The following is a 24279-nucleotide window of genomic DNA, read 5'->3' on the forward strand; positions in this document are numbered from 1 at the left end:
TTTAGGCCCGATCGCTCCTCCGATCATCAACAATGATGCAGTCCAGGGTGAGACTTTTCTCCCCAGACAGATCTTCGTTTTCGGCGGCTTTGCACTGCGGGCCAATTCGCTTGGCTATCTCGAGCAGATTGAAAGCTACGCCCCTGGCCATCAGGTCAGATTTTGTCACGAACGGTTTTCCGGGTAATAAATTTCCAGAAAAGACCGTCGTGCTCATCAGCCCCAGGATTACTGTTAGCTGATGAGGCTCCAACTTGATACAGAAATTCCAAGCAGAAAACAAAATATGTAGTACAAGGCCATTCTGGCCTGTGAGTACAACAAATGGTTTCTAGTGGTTGATGGCGGAAGCGGCTTGTGAAACATCAGTGTCTATGGGACTCCATTTCCCACGGGAACAGCTGACCAGGTTAACTCCTATCTTCGCGAGGCTGCTATCTCCATTACTTAGGTTCCAGGGCTGTCATCGCGTCGCTCCTCTTCGTGCAAGAAAATCTGGCCAAGACAATAGCCAGGGACAAGCCAGTGAGTACTTTGAATGTACTCGCAAACATTATGAACACAGGTATAATATAACAATGATGTGCTGAAAATATTTTATGCTCATGACGTCAGTCACAAAAGATAAATAAATCTCTGATGCGTGCAAGCAAGTTATTTATAAAATTGCAATAACATAGTAGTATTAAAATTTATGAAATAAATAACAAGCAAAGCCACAGTCGGGCGTCTTAGCGACACCACATAAAGGGCTTTAAAAGAAATGCCACAGTCGGGCGTCTGAGCGACACCACATAAAGGGCTTTAAAAGAAATGCCACAGTCGGGCGTCTGAGCGACACCACATAAAGGGCTTTAAAAGAAATGCCACAGTCGGGCGTCTGAGCGACACCACATAAAGGGCTTTAAAAGAAATGCCACAGTCGGGCGTCTGAGCGACACCACATAAAGGGCTTTAAAAGAAATGCCACAGTCGGGCGTCTGAGCGACACCACATAAAGGGCTTTAAAAGAAATGCCACAGTCGGGCGTCTGAGCGACACCACACAAAGGGCTTTAAAATAAACAATCATAGTGAATATCCCGGAGGTAGAACCATCCCAGAGATACTCGATAATAACAATAATATCAACGGGTTAGTCAACAATAATAATAATCATAATTATCACAAGTCACAGGTAGTAGTTCCAGTTCTGGTTAACAGTTTCACCTCCGAAGACCGACACTAAGACCGACACTTGACCCATCCCAGACTGTAATCCTTAACCATGGACACGGCTATTCGAATAGGTTTAATCTCTGCAGAGGGTGTACTCTTTACCCATGAGTAACGGATTTCTTTAGTCCATCGGGACTAATTCCGTCTACGGTCTTTTTGTTGAAAACACACCTAACTTGCACACACCAGCTTATCTCACACGTGTCTGGAATCACCCACGACACCTGTTAAGCAAACTCTAAGTGGGGAGGCTACAACCTCGCGTAGCATGGGATCAAATTTATATCGCGCGCTCTAAGGGGTGGCCTCCCCTCTCGGTCCCAACCGGAAACACCCATGCCCCCGGACCAGGTGGCCTGCCTACCAGCTACAACCGGTATCTTCCACCATGGCCTCTCTGTACGGTGTGTGCTAGAAAGAGGTTGACAACTTACTGAACCGTACTCTACTTGCTGTAGAGACGAGTGGTAGTACGAAACAAGTATGGGGGTTACTGGCACAAGACTCGATCTACGGTCGACTCAGGAGGTTTAAGTATTCCCTGCATGATTAGCATGACGAATATATTTCAACCAACAGAGTCACCGCTCATATCACCTTGCCATGCCATACCAGACATAACCGTCCCGACGGAGACCGGCGACAAACTCATGCCTACCCAAGGCAGAGGTTTTCCCGGGTTCCTGCCGGTATGCATGCAAGGCACATGAGGGTGATTATCATCACAAGTGTGTCCATTTCCAACAGCATGGAAATCAATAACATGCACCCATGCATATGATCATATCACATGAAATAACAAGTTTCTCCAAAGTGAGGTGATGTTGTGAACGTGTCATCGAACACACAAAAATATTATGCCGGGGTTCAGAATGCTTGCCTTCAATGTGTGGAAAGGCAGGGTGCACTCCAAAACTTGAAACATTTCTCCTCTCTTCAAAAAAAATCCTATTTTAGCAATATAAAAGAATTAACACACAAAAAAAAACAGCACCAAAAATTGTTCTGAATTTTTTTCAAATAAATCTTAAAATAAACTAGGTGAAATTTGAGAGAGGTAGGAAAAAGAATCATTTCATTTAGAGTTATATTTAAAAAGTTATAGGCAGTCAAAGTTGTGGTAAAAATCTGTTTTCAACAAAATCAGGAAAAAGAAAACGTTTCAAAAGAGATTATGCTTTCGGACAGAGAAGACGTATTTGCGCCTTTTACGCCTCCACTGATCCAGCGTGGCTGCCGCGTGAGTCACCGACAGTGGGCCCGCCTGGCCCACTTGTCAGGTTTGACTGGCCCACGCGCGCGTCGTCTCCCCCTGAATGAACAGGGGCGGAGCTCCGGCGAGGCTCGCTGGCGAATGGCGGCATCCCTCGGTGATCTGAGTGCATGGGCGTGCTCAGGAGGTCGAGACGAACTCGGGGGTACCCGCTATGGTCGCCGACGTGGACGAAGTTGCCGGCGATGAGCTTCGCAGTGGAGATGGTTTCGGGGGCGAAGTGATTTTGGGGCTGCGGTGGTTCCCGATCAAAATTGAGTAGGGGGACGGTTTCACGGGAGGATGAGGAGGTTCCTGGCGAAGCGAACGGAGAGGGGGAGGTACTGGAGGTGCCGGATTGGCCGGGGCGGTGGCGGCGGCAGGAGTTGCCGGAGATGAGGAAGGAGGCCTCCCCGGGTCGAATGTGAGGTAGGGGAGCGCCATTGGGGTGGCCTGAGGTTGCTTGCGTGCTCGGGGAAGCTCGGGGCCTCCTTTTATAGGCGTGGCAAGGCGATTCCGCGGCGGCTGCGGATAAGGTCGCCGGCGACCGCCATTCTGTAGCTAGGGCGTCGTGGCGGCGACGAGCGCTAGCGGACACACTCGTGGATGAGCTCGCGCTGTTCCAGGGGCCAGGTGGCGAGCGGAAGAGGCTTGGGCGGCGCTGAACGGAGCAGGGGCTGTCAGCGGCCGTGGCGGCTAGCTCCTGGCCTGTCGGGGATGTGGCGAGGGGCGGCTTGGCGTGTTGTGGTGAGGAGGGACGTGCGTGGCATGGCTCTGCAGTGGAGGCAAGGCCAGGGGCGCGACGCGTCGGCTCGGGCGCGACACGTGCAAAACGCGTGCGAGACGCACGCTCTGCTCGCGGTCCGGGCGTGCACGGGACGTGCTCGACGAAATGCCAGAGCATGCTAGAGGTCGCGGTTGAGGCTGGGAAGAAACAGGGCTAGGTTAGGGTTAGATAGAGGGTGAATGGGCATTGTTGTTAGGTCAGGTGACCACGTTCATAGTGTAAACTTGAATCCATGCCAAATGTGGCTATGCTCTCCAGGTGTTTGACGAAATGCCACAGGCACCTAGGCTCTTCTTGGGGTGGCCAAATCCTCCAGATCAGGGTCTCCTTAGATGCAAGAGAGAGTGGTGAGGTTAGTTTGTGAAAAGCACAAACTTGTTAGTGCAAGTTTTGCAAAACTACAATTCTGGACAGGAAATAAATGACATTATTCCAAGAACCAAAATTAATCCAATGTGTGCATGCTCCTGGATTTAGGGGTTTGGTAGGGCTGTCTACAAGTAGGAGAAAACACAAGATCTTTGGAGCAAAATTAAATAGGGTTGCAATAGAAATCACAAGGCTGGACCAGAATGAAAAAGAGGATGATTCACTCAATTTTTTCAAAGAACATAAATAGGTTTTTGCACAAAGTGGAATAATATGCCCCTACTGACCTCCCCTAATTTTGGTAGAAGTTTTAAAGAAATATTTAAATAGGTTGTAGTGTAAAATTGCCCACTGGACCAGATTTGAAAACTTGGTGTAGTACTCAAAATATCCAATGAATGAAATATATTATTGCACAAAAGTGATTTAGAGACATCACATGGTATCTCCAAACTTTGGTGAAATTTTTAGTTAAATATATCAAATGGTTGTAGTTCAAAAAGAGCTCCAAATTTTAAATCATGTCATTTAATGAATAAAGCTTAGGGTGAAATAATTCTATAAATAAATCTCCTGATTGAGAGATGTTTTTTTAAATGAGAGGGAAAAATAAGTCCAATATATTTTGGAAGGATCCACTTGGGAAAAATTTCTTAATATTAAAAGAAAAGTTTTGAAATCAACAGAGATATACTTGCTTGCAAAAATTTTAAACTCTTGGCAAAATTTTAATAACTAAAACCTGGTTAAATTTTTGGGGTGTTACAGATTTGGAAGTTTGAACTATACGGCTCACGTCTGCGGAGACTTGATCTTCGACGCGTTCGAGCCACAGCCAAGCGCGCCGCACTGCCACGAGGGGCATGATCTAGCTCTTGGGCCGGACAGTGCCCTAGAGGCCGCACAAGTGTCAGCTCCAACGCTTAGCTCGAAGCCGACTGCGCCGATCGAGGACGGGTGGCTGGACACCGCCTCGGGGGCTGCTATCTCTACGGCGATTGAGCCAAACACCAACCCTGTCCTTTGCGAAGCTCGTGACTCCAAGGTGCCGGACTCCTCTCCGGACTCCGAACCTTCCGCGCTCCTGCCAATTGAATCCGATTGGGCGCCGATCATGGAGTTCACCACCGCGGACATCTTTCAGCACTCGCCCTTTGGCGACATCCTAAATTTACTAAAGTCTCTCTCTTTATCAGGAGAGCCCTGGCCGGATTATGGTCAGCAAGGTTGGGATGCGGACGACAAAGAAATTCAAAGCCCACCTACCACCCACTTCCTAGCCACTGTCGAAAGTTTAAACGACGTGCTCGATTTCGACTCTGAAGACATCGACGGTATGGATGATGATGTAGGAGATAAGCACGAACCAGCACCTATAAGGCACTGTACAGCCATCTCATCTGACGATGTATACATGGTGGACACACCTAAAGGAAGCGACGACGAGGTACAACGGGACGCCACGAGGGATCATTCCCTCGGAAAGCAGTCAAAACGGCAACGTAAGCACCGCTCAAAATCCCGCCTCGACAAAGACAGCAGCCATAGAGACCCAGCCATAGAGCAGGACGAACCGGCGGACGACGAACATGCTATCGAGCAACCGTTTGAATAGGACAATATGGATAAACAATCCGTCCCCGGCGAAGATAACAGTCTGAACGATCTCACGCCAGAAAAGTTGCTAGAGCAGAAGAACCTCCACAAAAGGCTCGTCGCCACTGCGTGTAGCCTGAAAAAGCAGAATCACAAGCTCAAAACAGCGGAAGATGCACTCAGAATCAGATGGAGCAAAGAACTCAACACCGCAGACAAATATGGCGATAGTCGTCGAACAAAGACCTACCCGAAGCGAAAACTACTGCCCGAATTTTATGAGGAGGCCGTAGAGCCCCCGCAATCAAAGAACAAGGAGACCACCCGGTCGGATAGACGACCCCATGGAAAACATAGAGCGGCAAACAGCGCCGCACACAAGCCGGCACGCGATCTGCACACGGATTCGCATCAAAAAGATGGCCCAGATAGATCTATCTACGGGCCAAGAAGGCAAGCTCTAGTAAGCAATGCAACACATCAAGTATCCGGATATTACGGTACACCTAAATATAGGGTGCCGCACACCCCCTATGTTTCACAGATGAGGTTCTGGATTATGAATTTCCAACGGGATTCAAGCCCGTAATCATAGAGGCATACGACGGAACAACGAACCCTGGAGTCTGGATTGAGGATTACATCCTCCACATACACATGGCTAGAGGAGATGACCTCCACGCCATAAAATACTTACCCCTCAAGCTCAAAGGGCCAGCCCGGCATTAGCTCAAAAGCCTCCCCAAAAAAACCATTGGAAGTTGGGAAGAGCTCGAGGATGCTTTTCAGGCAAATTTTCAAGGGACCTATGTCCGACCTCCGGATGCAGACGATTTAGGTCACATAACTCAACAACCCGGAGAGTCAGCCCGAAAATTCTGGAATAGATTCCTTACTAAAAAGAACCAAATAGTCGACTGTCCGGACACCGAAGCCTTAGCAGCTTTCAAACACAACGTCCGAGACGAATGGCTCGCCAGACACCTCGGCCAAGAAAAGCCAAGAACAATGGCCGCATTAACAAGCCTCATGACCCGCTTTTGCACGGGAGAGGATAGCTGGCTGGCAAGATGCAGTACTTGCGACCCAAGTACATCCGAAGTCAGGGATGGAAACGAGAAACCGCGACGCAGCAAGGACCAGCGCCAGACCAAGGGAAACAGCCCGAAGAGCATTGCAGTCAATGCCGGATTCAAAAGCTCTCGGCAAAATCATAAAAAACTGCCCCTTAAGGATAACAGGGACGAGCTATCTAACTTAAACAAAATCTTGGACAAGATATGCCAAATCCACAGTACTCCCGGGAAGCCTGCAAACCATACCCACAGAGATTATTGGGTCTTCAAGCAGTCCGGCAAACTCAAAGCCGAACACAAAGGGCTCGACACACCAAGCGAGAAAGATGACGAACCCCACAAGTAGAGCACCGGAAAACAAAAGAATTTCCCACAAGAAGTTAAAACAGTTAAGTCACTTCACGTGACAAAAGGGAAAAATAGAGCGGCGCCCATAGAGGTACGTGCCATACGGCCTATCCCAGAGGAGTCCCGCCACTAGTTGTTAAATCCAATCACCTTCGACCATCAGGATTACTCTAGAAGTATCCGGAATGCAGGATGGACTGCCTTGATATTAGACCCGATAATTGACGGTCTCCAATTTACACAAGTCCTAATGGACGGCGGCAGTTATCTAAAACTGCTATACCAGGACACAATCTGCAAAATGGGGATAGACCCAACCAAAATTTGCCATCGCAACACTTCCTTTCAAGGGGTAATGCCAGGCCCATATGCCCATTGTACGGGCTCTCTACTGCTAGAAGTTGTGTTCGGCTCACCCGACAACTTCCGCCACCAAAAGTTAACCTTCCACCCCGCCCCATTTACAAGTAGCTACCAAGCACTACTGGGACGCGAAGCTTTCGCCCACTTTAACACAATATCGCATTATGCATCCCTTACACTTAAAATTCCCGGTCCGCGAGGCATCATCTCCTTAAAGGGAAATATCGAGTGTTCCTCGAGCGCGGAAGATTGTGTGACTGCCTTGACAGCCACACACTAAACCGGCTTCACTAATCAAAGCACCTAAACAGGTCGTCCAGACCCTGGACACGGTTAGATGAGTCTGGCGTAAACTTACAAGGGCTTACTAGTCGCATACCCCCGCACAAGGGGCTCCGCGCCTGTACAACAAGAGACAATAAAGCTCAATCTTATTCATTTTTTTAATCGTACTTTGTTTATTTAATATAATGTACATTTTCTCATGATCTTTTTCAACTAAGTTCCTCTCTTTTACAGATGAACACCATGATACACCCGTCCAGGATACGACACAACGGAGACACTACCGCAGACATGCAGTAGGGACCCGTGACAACGATTCTTTTCAGATTAAGACCATGCGTAAACCTTTTTTTGTCTCTTGTTGATACACATCCCCTGGTTTCTTGCCATAACCGAGGAGGAGGCTGGCGTTTTGGCATGGGCCACATCAGAATTTTGCGCGTACCTGGACACCAGGGGCTTATTACCAAGGGTGTTGTTCGGCCCGTTTTCATAAAGACCGAATACCTTAGGGAGTGTTCGGCGTCTCGAGTTAGGCCTTATATTCATCAGCTCCGAATCATGTCTTTGGTCAAATGTTGGGTTTGCCCGGCTCCTGTGTTTTGCTACCTTACGTTCCGCTCTATCGACTAAGGCGGCACCACGAGAACTACTGCGATTGTGCCCCGGTTCGGCCAGGTGAGCACCTTAGTAGAGAAAGCCGAAAACTGACTGTCATGATATAGCGTGAGACTAGTCAACCACTCGATGACCTGCCGGAATCTATAGGATTCCTCTGCATTGACGAAGGGTCGTTTCCCGGTCAGGCACATACGCGCCCCGAATTCGGGTGAGCGCGGTGCCCCTAGGGGCTATATAGTAGCCCCACTGTCAAACTCCTATGGCTAAGTGAAAGTGATAAAGCATTATAGTCCGGTTGCCTAGTGTGAAAATGCGCCTTTTGCAAACACCCCCGCATTATATGCGTGGGGGCTGAAGCCAAAGACTGCCATCTTTCAGGTTATATATACATATACATTAGCGGCCGCACAAGAGGTATTTTAATTCTTGAAAGGCACAAGTATAAAAAGCTTTTGTATTCCATCGATACATTGTTTCACACTAATACATGTTATTCAAACATAATATCCTTCGAGCATTGCGTCTCTTTTAAACGAGCGCCCTGCAGAACATCCTAAAAATAGTGCTCAACAGGTACTCGGCTTTCGTCCGAATCTTGGGATGCAACATCGATGGCCTTCATCTCCGCCCAGTATGTCTTGACACGGGCAAGAACCATCCGCGCAGCCTCTATGCATACCGACCTCCTCATTGCATTGATATGTGGCACCGCACCAAGCCAAAATAACTCTTTAGCTCAGGCCTTTTCGGTCACAAAAGACTCACGACATCCTTCATGGCAAGTCCAGATAACCTATTCAGCTCCGCCCATTCGGCCAAGCGATCGGTTAATGGAAGTGGGCGCTCTAGATTATGGAACTGCGACCAAAAAACCTTTTCCATTTCGTGATGTTTTTGATCGCGGAAGTGTTCGGCCGCGTCCGCGACACTTGCCGCCAAGTCCAGATAAGCATCCTCCGCACTCCACAGTCGGTCCAACTGAGCATATTTAGGATCCACGAATTTCCTCCGCAGCAGAAAGGGCTTCCCAGCCGCGATATCTCCGGCCTGACGCAGCTCCTCCTTCATAGCTCTCATCGCAGAGCGAGCATCCTTGGCCTTGGTAGTGGCCTTCTTCAGGTCCTCTTGCACCACTTGATCTTCTTTTTCAAGAAGCTTGCAGCGGTCGGCAGCATTCTTCAACTTCAGGGCCATCTTGGCCATTTCCATCTTGCTTCGGCAGTGAGCAGCCTGTTCGGCTTTTAGCTCTTTGGCTGCCTTTAAGGCAGCCGCATCACTCTTTCTGTCCTGCTCCATGGCTCGGGCGAGCTTCGCCCGAAGGTTCTCCATGGCAGCAGCACCATCTGCATCAAGCATACATGTTGTAAGGCACGGGCATCAAGCTCCCTTACCAGGTGTCCACGGAGAAATTGCATACCTCGTGACTCGTCAAGTCGCCTATTAATAAGCGTGATGTCGGCATCCGCCACGTCAAGTTGCCGCTTTAGTTCGGCACATTCATCAGTCCGGCTAGCCACCGGACCCTTCGCCACCTACATAGGAAGGGCGACACATTATACCTGGGATTATGATCCTCGGCGCGCTATCATTTTTGACAACACACTGAGCCTCAGGGGCTACTATCTACACAGGGCGCATTTTATATGCAGAACTGTCAGAAGGTACATCATTTTGCGTACCTCAAAACCTGTCAGTAAACTTCTGACAGCTTCGTGCAATCCGCTCTCAGTGGATGAAATCCTTTCAATCACCGTACCCATTAACACACGGTGATCTTCTGAGATAGATGCTCGCCCGAGCAGATCCTTCAGCTCCTACGACCGTACACCAGGTGGTGCCGGACTCGTACGATGGCCTTTTTCGAAGGCCGGACGCATAGGGCTTTCAGGGGACATACGACTGCTTTTCGGCCCCGCCGGACTCGGAGAAACCCTCCGCGGCGACACCTCAGGGTCGCCCGCCTCGCAAGACGGTACGGCAGGGGGAGGCATTTCTCTCTCTATCATCTCCGGACGAAGATCCCCCGAAGATGAGCTCTGCTGAGAAGGGCTGAGATCCGAACTACAAGGTAAAATTTTGGTTATCTTCATCAGAAATAGGGCAGGGATATCCTTTATTTAAAAAAACTCCCCTTTTTACTTACGACTCGGTGGGGGCATAATGCGTCCGAGGCATCTCTCGGCGCAGGACCCTCTGACGAAGATTTCTTCCCCCGCTTTGAGACCATGGTCTCCGGGTCTTCAGAGGCGATCCTCTTCTTCCCTTGGATGGAGGGATTCTCGATCCCTCCTTTCCTGACAGCCTCCTTCACGGAGGCGGTAGCTTCCTTGTTCCCCCTTCACCTTCTTCCGAAGGAGAAACCTCCAGCATCCTGGTTAACACGGGATCCGGCATGCTCTCAAGGAGGGGGGCCGGACACCTGATTAACTTTGCTTTCGCTATCCACTCCTGTTCAAGGAAAAGCTCTTTTAAAGGGCAAGTTCGTGATAAATATGGGATATCATGTCCGGGTACAGGGCTACTTACTTAAGTATCCGCGCGATTGCAGCTCAGACCCGCGTCCTCGGTCAAGTCCGGACACATCGCTTGTGATCCAAAGAGAAGCTTGTACATCTCCACGGGCGTCGCGCCCATAAAATGTTGGAGAGCTCGTGGTCCCTCCGGGTTAAATTTCCACAGGCGGAGGGGGCGACGTTTGCAGGGCAGGATGCGACGAATCGGCATGACCTGTGCTACTACGACCAGAGTGATCTCTCTCTCTAGGAGGTCTTGAATGCGGCCCTGCAACAAGGGCACGTCCTTGGACGGCCCCCAGTCAAGTCCTTTATTGACCCATGACGCCAGCCGCGATGGAGGACCCGAGCGAAAGGCAGGTGGCACCACCCATTTGGTGCCACTGGGAGCTGTGATATAAAACCACTCTTGTTGCCATAGTCTGAGCTCCTCTTGAAAAGAGCACTCGGGCCACGGAGCATCAACATTCTTGCTTATAACAGCCCCTCCACACTCTTCCTGCTGCCCCTTGATCATCTTCGGCTCCACTTTGCAGGTCTTGAGCCACAATCCGAAGTGAGGGGTAATGCGGAGGAAGGCTTCGCATACGACAATGAACGATGAGGTGTGGAGGATGGACTCCGGATCCAAGTCATGAAATTACAACCCATAATAAAACATGAGCCCCCTCACGAAGGGGTTCGTTGGGAAACCTAGCCCCCGAAGAAAGTGAGACGCGAACACTACGCTTTCGCCAGGCTTGGGAGTGGGAATAACCTGCCCTTGGGTAGGCAGCCTATGCGAAATTTCGCCGGTTAGATACCTGGCATCTCTTAGCTTTAGCACGTCTTCTTCCGTAATAGAGGAAGGCATCCACCGGCCTTGCAGGTCGGAGCCGGACATCATCGAAGGTCCGAGGCGCCTGAATCTGGAGCCTTGGGTGTTGGAACTCGAGGCGAGGGGCGGATTCGATTGATATTGAAAGAAAGGAGTAGAGCCTTGGTCTCTTTATAAAGAGGTTGAATACCAAGAGCCTTCCCCGTGACCATTCGGGACTCGCCTTTGATAGAGGAGACGTGCCAACGGGCATGATTGGGTTACCCGCACCCATATTAATGAGAATCCCGGAATAAGGGGACACGATCTTTGCTTTGATAAGACGTGCCAAGGAAACCGCCTCGCTAAACGTGCTGAGGTGGGACAGTAAAAACGATTCCAATAAAGGCTTGGCCGTGGTGTGGTGTCACGTCACGGAATACGTCAGCAGATTGAATTTGTGTAAATATTATTCTCTCTACGGGGGTACGTGGAACTTATTTTGCAGAGCCGGACACTATCCTTGTGTTCAAAATCTTCTATGAAGTATTCGGAGGAACCCGTCTTGCAATGCCGAAGACAATATGCGCACCGGACTCATCGTCATTGAAGCCTGGTTCAGGGGCTACTGAGGGAGTCCTGGATTAGGGGGTGTCTGGATAGCCGAACTATCACCTTTGGCCGGACTCCTGGTCTATGAAGATACAAGATTGAAGACTTCGTCTCGTGTCCGGATGGGACTTTCCTTGGCGTGGAAGGCAAGATTGGCGATACGGATGTATAGATCTCCTACCATTGTAACTGACTTTGTGTAACCCTAACCCTCATCGGTGCCTATATAAACCGGAGGGTTTTAGTCTGTAGGACAAACTACAATCATACCATAGGCTAGCTTCTAGGGTTTAGACTCTCTGATCTCGTGGTAGATCTACTCTTTTACTACCCATATCATCAATATTAATCAAGCAGGAGTAGGGTTTTACCTCCATCGAGAGGGCCCGAACCTGGGTAAAAACATCGTGTCCCTTGTCTCCTATTACCATCAGCCTAGACGCACAGTTTGGGACCCCCTACCCGAGATCCGCCGGTTTTGACACAGACACCAATCTTCGATGTCTTCTTCAGAGTGACGGATAGGTATCCAGTCCCAGCGATGCGCCATATTTCGGCTCTGCCCACTTGGTATATTGATCCCTCCTGATTGCGAGGGATGAGGCAGAACAACCTCTTCCATAGCTCGAAATGAGCTTCGCAACCCAGAAATAACTCACAAAGGGAGACATAACATGCGATGTGCAGGATGGAGGCAGGGGTGAAGTTGTGCAGCTGGAGGCCATAATACTCCAGGGGCACGTGGAGGAACAGATGGATTGGAAATTCGATGCCCCTTAACAAGTAAGGGACAAGGCATACTCGCTCCCCCTGGATGGGTTGGGAAAACTCTCCGCTTGCTCCCTGATGTCTACTACACAACCTTCTTTCTGTAGACGTTGTCCGGCCTGCAAGTGCACAGGTTTGTAGGAGAGTAGCAAATTTCCCTCAAGTGGATGACCTAAGGTTTATCAATCTGTGGGAGGCATAGGATGAAGATGGTATCTCTCAAGCAACCCTGCAACCAAATAACAAAGAGTCTATTGTGTCCCAAACACACCCAATACAATGGCAAATTGTATAGGTGCACTAGTTCGGTGAAGAGATGGTGATAAAAGTGCAATATGGATAGTAGATATAGGTTTTTGTAATCTGAAAATATAAAAACAGCATGGTAACTAATGATAAAACTGAGCGTAAACGGTATAGCAATGGTAGGAAACAAGGCATAGGGTTCATACTTTCACTAGTGCAAGTTCTCTCAATAACATAGATAGATCATATAACAATCCCTCAACATGCAACAAAGAGTCACTCCAAAGCCACTAATAGCGGAGAACAAACGAAGAGATTATGGTAGGGTACGAAACCACCTCAAAGTTATTCTTTCGGATCGATCTATTCAAGAGTTTGTACTAGAATAACACCTTAAGACACAAATCAACCAAAACCCTAATGTCACCTAGATACTCCGTTGTCACATCAAGTATTCGTGGGCATGATTATTCGATATGCATAACACAATCTCAGATTCATCCAACCAACACAAAGTACTTCAAAGAGTGCCCCAAAGTTTCTACCGGAGAGTCAAGACGAAAACGTGTGCCAACCCCTATGCATAGGTTCATGGGCGGAACCTGCAAGTTGGTCACCAAAACATACATCAAGTGGCACATGATACCCATTGTCACCACAGATAATCACGGCAAGACATACATCAAGTGTTCTCAAATCCTTAAAGACTCAATTCGATAAGATAACTTAAAAGGGAAAACTCAATCTATTACAAGAGACTAGAGGGGGAGAAACATCATAAGATCCAACTATAATAGCAAAGCTTGCGATACATCAAGATTGTGCCATAGAGAGAACACGAGAGAGAGAGAGATCAAACACATAGCTACTAGTACATACCCTCAGCTCCGAGGGTGAACTACTCCCTCCTCATCATGGAGAGCATCGGGATGATGAAGATGGCCACCGGTGAGGGATCCCCCCTCCGGTAGGGTGCCGGAATGGGCTCCTGAGAGGTTTTTGGTGGCTACAGAGGCTTGCGGCGGCGGAACTCCCGATCTATCTTGTCTTTCAATGTTTTTAGGGTACGTCGGCTTATATAGGCGAAAGCAGTCGGTCGGGGGAGCCTTGAGGGGCCCACGAGATGGTAGGGCGTGCCCCCTGTCTCGTGGCTTCCTTGATGCTCTTCTAACGTGAAATCCAAGTCTCCCGGATCATATTCTTCCTAAAAATCACGCTCCCGAAGGTTTCATTCCGTTTGGACTCCGTTTGATATTCCTTTTCTTCGAAATACTGAAACAGGCAATAAAACAGCAATATGGGTTGGGCCTCCGGTTAGTAGGTTAGTCCCAAAAATGATATAAATGTGTAATATAAAGCCCATAAACATCCAAAAGGGGTAATATAATAGCATGGAACAATCAAAAATTATAGATATGTTGGAGACGTATCAAGCATCCCCAAGCTTAATTCCTGCTAATCCTCGAGTAGGTAAATGATAAAAACAGAATTTTTGATGTGTAATGCTTCCTAGCATAATTCTCAATGTAATTTTCTTTATTGTGTCATGAATGTTTAGATCCAAATGATTCAAAATAAAAGTTCATATTGACATAAGAAATAGTGATACTTCAAGCATACTAATCAAGGTAATCATGTATTCTCAAAATAACATGGCCAAAGAAAGTTATCCTGTCGGTGCAAAATGACACCTATGGGATTACTGGAATCCCTTCTATAGCTGCGGGGCGCTGGGATCATGAGGAGAGCAGGACTAGCAGACGACACAGAGGGATTTACCCAGGTTCGGGCCACAAAGATGCGTAAAACCACTACAAGAAATATGTCAACTTGTGACCTCCACTATTGGTCACCGAAAGGTCATAGTTTTTCATTTGCGACCTTTTTGTGACCAAAAACAAAAGGTCAAAAGCTGGCAGTCGTTAACTAACTATAGCGACCTTCTCTGTGAGAAGGTTGTGGACGTTTACGACCAAAATATTCCTACTGTGGTGTTTTGGTCACTAGCTACCTCCCCAGGCCACGTAGGCATCCAGCGTGGCACGCTGATGTGGCACAAGATTCAGCCCGGTCCAATTCGGTTTTCTACATGGACCTAGCCCAACAATTCAGCCTATTTGTGTTATTTTGTCTGTCAATTTTTGGTTGGGTTCATGGGCCAAGCCCAATATTGCAACCTTTTTATTGTTGGGTTGTGGCCTTTTTGTCTAAACGAATTTAGTTTTTCTTTTTTTTCCAAAAGAAGGGTCCACTAGTCAGATGGGTCCCAGTTGTCAGGTTCTAGTAACAGGTTCCCATTTGTCATGTTGTGGTAAGTGGGTCCCATCAATTCGGACTCATATTCTTCATATTTCAAGCATTATTTAGATTTTCAGAGACAAAAACACACATGATACTTAAATAAGAGCAACCAGATCACATAATACAAGATCTATCCATTCCAATACAGAAGACCATACTGCCTTACAAGCTCTACAAGTGTAACAAGCTCTACAATTGTAATACTAACAAGCTCTACAAGTTCTTAGATTCAGACTCCTAACAAGCTCTATTAGATGAACAACATGCCGGACTCGCTCGACGACCATAGTCAGGGCTGGGAACAAACAAAACAACAACATGGCTTCCACTGTCATCCTGTTACATGAATCAGGGAAGAATTAGAATAACTGGGGGAAATATATGTCGTAGCTAACAAAGTAAGAAACAGTAGTTAACAAGTCTGAGTCATAGAAGCTAGAAGTGTCCCTTCTGAGAGACAAGAACTTAGAATTGATGCATGGATCTTATTCTAAACAGCATAAACACCATGGTAATAACAAATTAACAGTAACAAGATCAGTGTTAGCAGAATTAAGTACAAGGCAATCACGGGTACCAATCCAATGCAAGTTAATAGAGAAAATATGTCAAAGTTACTCAGATTTACTAATGTGTTTTTCATACTACCAAATTGAAGGTAAAAGATGTGTACTGATTCAACACTGCAAACTGATTTCTGAAAGCTTTACCAAAACATTGTTTAGTCGCTTGGTGCTAAAGCGATAGATGTTGAACACTAACTGCCAACAATAGTAACAACCAGCAGGTATTAACCAGCAGGTACTGCACCTGCGACCGCCATCACTAGCTTGGAAGCAATAAGCACAGCATAGGTAGGATAGGAATCATCCAGGATGTGTGTTCATGAATCACCTAATAGGTGCCGTGCCGCATAATTGATTTCCTGAACTCAGTATGCTACACTTGTCTATCCCAAATCAGGGCTCATGAATCCTCATCAAACTGTGAAATTTTACCTGAAGTAGGGCAGTGGCCACGTCGAAAACCACGTACAGGTCAATGGTCTGCGGGGCATGAGAAGCACATCAGGAACCCGGCAGTCGCAAGTGGTAGACAAAAAAAATACTGCTAGGGAATCTGTACACGAATGAGGCATAGAGCAGCAAAATAAGATATATATTCATGATCTTCACAGCATGAATCCAAATCCTACGGCTGATAGTGGCCCTTTTTATACTACAAAAGACCATCGTCACCATTCAAGAATCACAACAGCACACTAAGAACAATGACAGGCTCCGCAAGCCTGTGACCTACTGTACACGGCAATAGGAGCAAAAATCTAATAAATTCATTACAGGCTTGCCAATAAAAATAACAAGTTACCTACACACAAGGAAACATAAACTTGAGAGGTTGAGATCAAGGCCTATCAACTACATCATATATATATGGATCAAAAAACAAGGCCATATGGACCAATGCATCATAATTATCAGTTTTAAACACTACAGGATCAGACCGACTGACCGAGCATGATGAATCAATAGGTGTGAAATGCATTGACACTTTGCTCTGTCTTAAAATTGACAGCTATATTAATTTATATTTATACTCATTAGAGATAGTCATAATATTGGGACGTCGACACTCATCAAGATAACTCTAAAAGAGTTTGACAAGATATGCAACCCAGAATGTTTCAGGACTCTACACAGAATATAACTACAAAAACTGCAGCAGTAATACAGATGCAGAGCAGCAATACAGACCCAGGAGATATCTTGTGATAGCAGGCATCCCATAAGCCGCAGAAATGGCCAGAGCAGTGTCACCTGCAATAAGTAAAACAAAAGAACCAAATTAATCTAGGATTACTGGGATGTGTAGCAGAATTGATGCGAAGAGATCAAAAGGGAACCAGATTAATTACCTTGTGAGAGTTCATGGGTTGACGAGGCACCCACACATGTCCAGCCGCCCTTCCATGACCGCCGGGGTTCACCGCCCTCCTCGACATCCTCAGCTCCTTGGTTGCCACCCTGATCGATCGGACCGGTCCACTCGCCCAGGCCTCTCCCCTCTCCTCGATCACCCTGCATCGACGAGCCGCCTCAGATAGAATAGCCCACACTCCAAAAAAATCATAGAGAAACAAACCACACTCTAATTTGAAATCAAGTGCAAGAATGGTTGCAGCACATACGACTAGCATGTTACGGTTGGTGGGTGATGGGGAAAATGCATGTGAATTGCATAAATCACATAGGGGTGTGTACAATACACACCATCTCGTCGGAAGCTAGTTTATACCTCCATCAACACCTCCCCCTCCTAGCATTCGTTCATTAGCAGCACTAACCTGCCAAAATAAATCTCAGTCATATAATTCACTGTTGAATACAGAGAAAGATAATTGCTTCTATGCAAAATTTTACAGATGGAAGTAACAGAAGGATTTAGTAAAATGCTCACATAATAGATCATATCATCCAATCTTGCAAAGGCTTAAGATCTAACTAGCTGAATGGATTTGTAATAAGATATTGGATTTATAAAGTTGTTGCAGAAGGGACTGCAACTTTCCATGTAGGCATCAAGGATGTGGCACACCTTTTGTAATCCATCATGAATTAATCAAGTTAATAAGGTATATTTCTTAGTCTAGCTTAGGAGTATTTTTCATAATGAACGAGCATGCATTACAGCACCTTGATGCACGTCCATGCGATTGTTTTTTTAGTGGATTAGGCATGCGACCACCGACCATTGTTTGGTGATGCAGCAGTTTCATATGTAGCATAGTCACTTTTCAACGAAACATTCAACTAATAAAAGTAAAACCATGGTGTGGAGCTTTACTTTGTAACTTTTAGTGTGTGAATTGAAATTATATTTGCAGGCAACAAACCTCCAGAATTTTGATTACTCATATACACAAGAGTACTTCATGGAGAAGATAAATACGTTACTTGTGGATTTGTAGAATATAAATACGCTAACATTTATCTAGATACATCATTGGCAGTAATGTGTGCATAGGGATGTCGCTGTCTATGAGATGTAATTAATAGCAGAGGAGGTAGGATGTAGTTTCAGAGCATTTTGATAGTTTTGGATGTTTGGTTGATCCTAGCTAGTCCAACATACAGAAGTGAAATGAAAATTAAGAAATTAGCTCATAGCATCGAACCCAATAGTGCACTTTGCAGCCATCATCCCTACAGGGGGCGAACCTTCCACTGTCAGTATAGGACGATGGTTGTATAGTAAACTGTCAGCAGGTGGCCATTGAGCTTCAGAATGTCTGCCCCAGCAGCTCAATTCCCTTCAAATAGCTCTGCCCCAGCAGCTCAATTCCAACCCCCGCAATCGTTGCCACCACTGTTTCACACACACTTGCATCTGAACTTTGCACCGTAGACCAAGCACAATCCAACAGAGTACGATGGGGCTAGCTACCATACACCAGACATTTTGAGGCTACTAGTGTGACGCTGACGAGGAGTCGGACCCAATTCGCAGGTCCGCCCACCCGATGAGCGGAAGCAGGGCTGAATTCCGCTGCCTAGATCGCAAAATGGAGGGATGGAGGGGAATACCTTTTTGTTCTTGAAGCGGGTGCGGATGTTGCCGAGCTCCTTGTCAACGCGGAGGCGCTCCTGCTCCTTGTTGTGGCAGTTGCGGATGTCGCCGATGAAGATCGACAGTCCCCGCAGCTCGGACGGCGAAGGCCGGGCGTTGCGCCGGATCCTTGGCCAGCTCGAGGAGGCGCTTCTGCGTGAGCACGTCCTCCGCCCTCTCCACGTTCACATCCATCGCGTAGCTGCACACAAACCCGAAACGCCAAAATCAAGAATCATCACTCATCAGCACCGCCGCGTCGCAGCCGTCAGCAGGAGGGACCGGGAGGAGGGCAGGGCGAGTTACCGTGTGGGGAGGCGGTTGAAGTGGCTCCAGAGGTCATCGTCGAAGCCAGGGGTGCGCTCCTCGGCGGCATGGAGGCGCGCCAGCACCTCGGTTTAGACCTCCAGCTTGTGGTGGTGGTGCTGCTGCTGCTTCCTCGAATGCGCCCCCGCCCCTTCCAGCAGCACCAACTCGGATGAATGGGCGGCGCGATAGGAGGAGAGGAGGGATGATGGGCGGCACGTGCTCGGAAGGAGTGGTGGTGGCGACGGCGCAAGTGAGGGGAAGGGAGAGAGGAGGGCATGGGGGAGGCCATGGACGGCGGGGAGCTCTGCCGGAGGGAGGTGGCGGCCACGATCTGGAAGGGAGGACGTGGCGGCTGCGATCTGGAAGGGACGATCTGGAAGGGACGAGTGCTAGGGTTTGCGCTGGTGAGGAAGGGAGGGGATCGGGGAGCGAGGGAAAGAAAGGAGGCGGGCGATGGGTGGAAATTGACTGGAGGACAAAGCTAGGGTTTCGGGGTTGGTGTGGATGGGTCGAGGACAGCCGTTGGATCCCACCATCGGATGCACGATCCGCGTGATATGTCTACGGACCAATCAGAATGCACTATGATTTTATGACCATCTAAATTGGTCATAGTTGACTCAAAATAATGTGTTAAAATCATTTAAGCTACTTTATGATCTGAGAAATTCTAAAACAAATGGAAAACCTTCTCATTGTGTCACCAAAATTTGAACAAGTTTTCAGAAAAAATAACAACATGGAATAAGATAAATATCTTTAAAAAGATGTCGTCGAAAATGAGTTTTTTGCAAAAAAAACATTTTCATTTTTTGAGTGCCCAAAATGAGTTTTTTTAAGGACCTACAATATATTTATTGCAAAATTGGACCAAATCAATTTTCTAAAATACTAGGCCATATTTAATGCACAATTGACCAAATAGCTGGGTGTCAAAAGATTTTATCCACCTCTGATAAAAAAGACAAATTTTCGCTGATCCAGCTGGAAGCGGGTCAAATTTGAACTGTAGTTGCCTCATAGTTTGCTCTTTATTTTTTCCAAAAATTATTTCTAGGTACATAAGTATCTATTTAATCATAGAAACATCAAAAGTTTTCCAAAATTCAACCACTAGCTAGGAACGGTCATTCCCGCCGTTTTGACCGCATTTTGAAACGGGTATAAAAAATTCAAAAAAATTCAAAAAATTAAAAAACCTTCGCATTGTGTCATTATATTTGGCCAAGTTACCAGGAAAAATAATAAACTTGAAATACGGCAATTATTTTAAAAAAGTGTTCTCAGAAACGAGCTATCATGCGTGAAGATTCAGGGCTTTCAAGCCAGATGATCAATCTTATGGCCACATTCATGGCATAGTTTGTTCAAATGATCTCATATTGTGCACAAGGGTTCATATTGGAATGGCAAACAATGTTTCCTAAGGGAATTTTCATTTTCTTTGCACGGAAAATACATTTTCCATTTTCCGAGTGCCCGAAATGAGTTTTTTTTTGTGAAGGACCTACCATATATTTGTTGCAAAATTGGACCAAATCAATTTTCTAAAATACTAGGCCATATTTAATGCACAATTGACCAAATGGTTGGGTGTAAAAAGTTTGGATCCACCTCTGATGAAAAAGACAAATTTTCGCCGATTCAGTTGGAAGCGAGTCAAATTTGAACTGCAGCTACCTCATAGTTTGCTCTTTATTTTTTCAAAAAATCATTTCTAGGTACATAAGTATCTATTTAATCAGAGAAATACCAAAAAAATTCCAAGATTCAACCACTAGCTAGGAACGTCAAGCCCGTCGTTTTGACCGCATTTTGAAACGGGCATAAAAAATTCAAAAAATCCAAAAAATTAGAAAACCTTCGCAATGTGTCATTATATGTGACCAAGTTTCTAGGAAAAATAATATACTTGTAATACGGTAATTTTTTTAAAAAAGTGTTCTCAGAAATGAGCTATCAAGTGTGAAGATTCATGGCTTTCAAGCCAAATGATCAATCTTATGGCCGCATTCATGGCATAGTTTGTTCAAATGATATCATATTGTGCACAAGGGTGCATATTGGAATGGAAAACAATGTTGCCTAAGGAAGTTTTCATTTTCTTTGGACGAAAAAACCATTTTTCATTTTCCGAGTGCCCAAAAGGAGGTTTTTTTGGGAAGGACCTCCCAAATAATTGTTGCAAAATTGGACCTAATCAATTTTCTAAAATACTAGGACATATTTAATGCACAATTGACAAAATGGTTGGGTGCAAAAAGTTTTGATCCACCTCTCATGAAAAACACAATTTCCGCCGATTCAGCTGGAAGCGGGTCAAATTCGAACTGCAGCTGCCTCATAGTTTGCTATTTATTTTTTCCAAAAATCATTTCGAGTTACATAAGTACCTATTTAATCAGAGAAACACCAAAAAAATTCCAGGATTCAACCACTAGCTAGGAACGGTCATTCCCGTCGTTTTGACCGTATTTTGAAACGGGCATAAAAAATTCAAAAAAAATCAAAAAATTGGGAAACCTTCGAATTGTGTCATTATATGTGGCCAAGTTCCCAGAGAAAATAACAAACTTGTAATACGGCAATTATTTTAAAAAAAATGTTCTCAGAAATGAGCTATCATCTCTGAAGATTTATGGCTTTCAAGCCAAATGATCAATCTTATGGCCACATTCGTGGCATAGTTTGTTCAAATAATCTCATATTGTGCACAAGGGTGCATATTGGAATGGAAAACAATGTTTCCTAAGGAAGTTTTCATTTTTTTTGGACGAAAAAATCAATTTTCATTTTCTGAGTGCCCAAAAGGAGGTTTTTTTGTGAAGAAACTACCAAATAATTGTTGCAAAATTGGACCAAATAAATTTTCTAAAATACTAGGACATATTTAATGCATAATTGACAAAATGGTTGGGTGCAAAAAGTTTTGATCCACCTCTCGTGAAAAAGACAAATTTCCGCCGATTCAGTTGGAAGCGGGTCAAATTTGAACTGCAGCTGACTCATAGTTTGCTATTTATTTTTTCCAAAAATCATTTCTAGTTACATAAGTACCTATTTAATCATAAATAAATGGTTTGGTGGCGATACATCGAGGTTTGGGTGGTGGCCGAGGGCCCCAACTCTAGAGCACGTAAACTCGCATGCCCACCGCGTGGTCACCTCGTGACCGTGGAGTTGCCATGTGTTTTGGGCGGCCTAGGTATATCTAGTGGGTTGGGCACTCCCCAGGTAGGTGCTAGGAAGAAAATCACAACATAAGATTCTCACGAGGAGACCGATCGATGCTCAAACATGAATAAGAAGCCAAGTGTTTGATTTGCGGTACGGGAAATGCACATGGATAATGGGCCTGAGTTTTGGCTGAGGATGATCAGTTACTAAGAAGACCGTCTTCACAAATTTTCAGCTCAAAAGGAGGAGCCTATGTGGTACTTGCTTTGCGAACTACCACACTGGACATAAATACGAATGTTGAAGCTCGGCTCAAAATAATGAATGGGTTGAGCTGGCATTTGGTGGAGGATGGTTATTTGGGCATAGAAAAGCACTGTAGAAAATGGATACTATTTGGACATGCCAAAGTGGTACTTCCTTCACAAACTGTTGTTATGAATAGAATAGGAAAATGAATATTTTTGAATTATTTTTGAACTAGGCAAGGAAGGTTTTTACATATTTGACAAAGATATGACCCAAAGAATTTATGAGATTTTTTTGGGAATTTTGGGAATGACAGAAATATAGGTTGCTTCACAACCTAGGGCAAAAACTGCCACATGGACATGACACATAGGCAAAACTGATGAGGTGGCGCCTAGTCATAGCAACCCACCACAATTTACAAGGCTATGACCATATATATTGGTCGTTAACAACTAGAAATAAGGTAGCGGACTAGCGCTGTTTGCTTTATGACCTTTTCGTGTAACGAAATTACGACCTTTCTGACCAAAATGGTCGCAATGGTTTAGGGTTTGGAGCCCCTCGAACAGCTTTTCACCAATTGGTCTGAAATGGTCATAGATCTATGACCAATTCTTCCAGGGTCACTGACAGAAGGTCACTAGTTGACATATTTCTTGTAGTGAACCCTACGATCCTGCTTTTCGTAGATGTATTAGTGTTCTTCAGCTCCTGAACTAGCTCTAGGTGCTGCGAGATTTCAAAGAGCCGAATCCCTTCTCTGTGTGCCATGGGCCTCCTTTTATAGGAGAAAGGGGCTGCCACAGTGGCACACAGGAGGTGGAAACTGCTACAGCATTGCGAGTTTATCGCTAGTATTACAGGACAAGACGCATTTAATGCGAGGCTTAGGTGTCCCTTCGCTTTATCGAGGAAGGGGGCGAGGCCCGTCCCGTCCGCCGCTGCTCCCCCTCGCTTCGACACGCCCCCTGGCCAGTGATGCATGCGGTGCCATGTAGGCAGGCAAGCAGCTGAGGTGGCGCTGTGGTGGAGCCTCCATGAAGGATTGCATGCTCCCACGCAGGTGCCTTCCCAGCTGGTTGGGTCGGCAGCTGCATGCGAGCGGCAGCGGCGACTTGGCTTGTGTGGGCCTGGCGGTGGCCCTGCCAGTGCGCTTGGCGAGGGTCTTGCCGGGTGGCCCGACAAGGGTCTTGCCAGGTAGCCCGGCAAGGGTCTTGCCGTGGCGCGCTGGCTTCCCCGTCAAGGATCTTGCGGGGGTCTTGCGGGTTTCCTTGGTGAGGATAGTTGCCTTCCTACCCTCTTTTGATCTTGAGCATTCTATGTCTTCACAAAGATCTGCATGCCACCACGGAGGTGCCTCCCGAGCCTTGTCCCAATGCATCCTGTTCAGCGTTGGTGGGCTCAAGGGTGGCTTGCTCGGTTGGCGTGGGTGAGCTGGCCCGACAAGGGTCTTGCCGGGGCCGCTGAGGCTGCCCCGGCAAGGGTCCTTGCCGGGAAAACCTTCTTCGTTCGTCTGATCTTCGTGGCCTTGGTCCTTGTCGTTGCTTCGTTTGTCCTTGTGGCTTCGGCTTCTCTCTGGCTTCCCTCTCTTGCCATGTCCGTGTGTGGCCGTGGAGGGAGGCTCTGACTGCCCGTGCACAAGTAAAGGGGTCAAAAGCAAGGCCCCTACTTTTGTACACCGACAGGAGACCCAGGGTCTGGGCCACACATAAGCGCAGCACGTTGTTGGGCCAGGCCCAGAATGGTGTGCGGGCAGTTGGGGTGGATTTTTACCGCGGCCACTGT

This window comes from Triticum aestivum, chromosome 1B (genome assembly GCF_018294505.1).
Source record: "Triticum aestivum cultivar Chinese Spring chromosome 1B, IWGSC CS RefSeq v2.1, whole genome shotgun sequence".
In the NCBI taxonomy this organism is placed as follows: domain Eukaryota; kingdom Viridiplantae; phylum Streptophyta; class Magnoliopsida; order Poales; family Poaceae; genus Triticum; species Triticum aestivum.